Here is a 2058-nt window from a genome sequence, read left to right on the forward strand (position 1 = left end):
GTTGGTGGGTCGTCTGGCCATGGCACTCAAGGTTTGTTGGATGGGTCCTTTGCGAACCCTGGGGCGTGTGGGGGGCGGAGGTGGCGGTGGTGGCATGGGGAGGCCCCTGGACAGTGGGGTACGTTGCCGGGTCGCAGGTTGTGTTAGGATGGTGCGGGTGCAGGCAGAATACATCTCCTTTAATTTCGGACCAGAGGTTTGGTGTCATGGGTTTCCGGCCCACTCTTACGAAGGAGTCGACTAGGTACCAGGTATCGTTTTCTTTGCGTACGGCGTAGGCATGGCCTCCGTCATGCACCATGAAGCCTAGGCCTCGGGAGCAATCAGGGAGTAGCCCCACAATGGTTTCTTGCGAGTGTCCTGGCGCTAGTGTCCTTGACACTACACGTAGGAGTAGTCGTGTCCCTGCGTCGTCTAGAGGTGCCGGGCGATGTCGGAGGTAGTGGTTGATGGCAGATTCGTGGAAAAGCCCGTTGTGGCGAAAGTGGTGGGCCCAGAGGGTGTGAAGCGTTGGTGAGTCTGCAAGCGCAGCGTGTGTGGCTTGACAGAAGGCGAGTACGGCTGAGTATTGCAGCCACGGTGTGCCAAGCATGTTGTTGATGGCATGCACAGTGCAGAAGTTGAGGTGCTGCTGTTCCCTGAAGAACGTGGGTTGTATTTGTCTGGGCCACCGGAGGCGTTCTGGTGTGTGTCCAGGTTCAGGGGGTGCGGTGGTAATGGGTGTGGTGCGGGTTTCCACCTGCTGATCGCCCCCTCGGAGCTGTAGGGGCACAGGCACGGGGCTCCATGTGTTTTGTAACAAAGTCAGAGGCCAGGTAGTTGGAGTCTGGTGGTGTGATGGGGTTGGTGTAGGGCACATTGAATGCACGGTATCATCATCAAGCAGGTTTTTATATATTGAAATCTTTGCTTGTGTGGCGTAAGTTTCCAGGTGGGGGGCCGTGTGTGTTTGGGCGAACATGGATATGAGGTGGGTTAGGCGCGTGTCCGTAAAGGGGGCATGAGTAATGGGCGTGAGTAGGTGTGTAGCTGCACATGTGATGGCCGGTGTTAGGAGTGGTATTTCAGCTGTGTGTTTGATACTGGCAATAAGCAGGAGTATGGTTAGTAGGTTTCACGTGAAGGTAACGGGCCTTTTGGCTAGGGCGCGGCATGTGATGTATAGTGGGAACCCGGGGACAGCGAGAATCAGACCGCGCGTCATGTGTATGGTTGTGTATGTGAGGTGGCCTACGAGGAGTAGGTTGAAGGTGGTGGTGGTGTGTTCGTGCGTGCATATCATGAGTATTAGCGGCTGGAGTAGCATAAATGCTGCAAGACTTGCAAAGGTCATTGTTAGCAGGTGGGGCACTGTCCGTTTTGTCATGGCTGCGAGGACCTTGCTAGTAATTTGCATTCCTCCGTAGAGCGCCAGAGAGCAGCTTGGGATCCAGAGGGAGGCCCAGGCTGCAGTATGCCAGCTGTAGTTTAGGAGGCGGGCTATGATGCTGCTGAGGTGGGTCAGGATGAGGGGCACCCCTCTGCCTGTGGTTGCCAGGGTGATACGGACAAGGGCCAGAAGGATGTGGAAGCCTCCCACTGTAGCCCAGCATGTGGCGCTGACAGCGTGTGTGGTGATAAGGATCAGAGTTGTTATCAGGGGATCTGCCGTTGGGTGCATGCGGAGAGTGTGTATAGGGTACGGGCCCATGATTGAACACCAAGTTTGTTGCCACTTGTTGCCGCTTTCATTGTAACAGAGCAGTTGCTCAAAAAGTCGTGTGGTGCTGATGTTGGTAGGCTGGACTGCTTGGTATTTAGAGTTCCTGCTAAGCAGTTGCAGTTGCAGTTGGGCGTTGAAATTGGGGCCTGTCTCCATACGCACCGTATTACAATTGGGCGTGTGGTTTTGACGCTTTTTTGGCTCTTGTGTGGTTTGCGTCCAGGTGTCTCTCTCCTCATGTGTGTCACTTATCCGAACATCTACATCTAGAGTCACCTCTGAACTCGGGCGCAACATCGTCTTGCAGTTTCCAGCGTGGTTCACGACTATCTGACCAACTCGATTTTCATCGCCAG

At 54.8% G+C, this 2058-nt stretch overlaps 1 protein-coding gene across 1 annotated transcript in view; it reads right to left on the minus strand.

The window, feature by feature from the left end:
* Window positions 1-1856: 1856 nt before the first annotated feature.
* The window catches only part of CHLRE_12g539141v5 (uncharacterized protein), a 1941-nt gene continuing 1739 nt past the window's right edge, over window positions 1857-2058 (minus strand). Inside the window, exon 2 of the mRNA XM_043068705.1 lies at window positions 1857-2058. This exon is cut by the window's right edge and continues 601 nt beyond it. The gene's annotated coding sequence lies outside the window, so the exon portion shown is untranslated.

This window comes from Chlamydomonas reinhardtii, chromosome 12 (genome assembly GCF_000002595.2).
Source record: "Chlamydomonas reinhardtii strain CC-503 cw92 mt+ chromosome 12, whole genome shotgun sequence".
Lineage (NCBI taxonomy): Eukaryota > Viridiplantae > Chlorophyta > Chlorophyceae > Chlamydomonadales > Chlamydomonadaceae > Chlamydomonas > Chlamydomonas reinhardtii.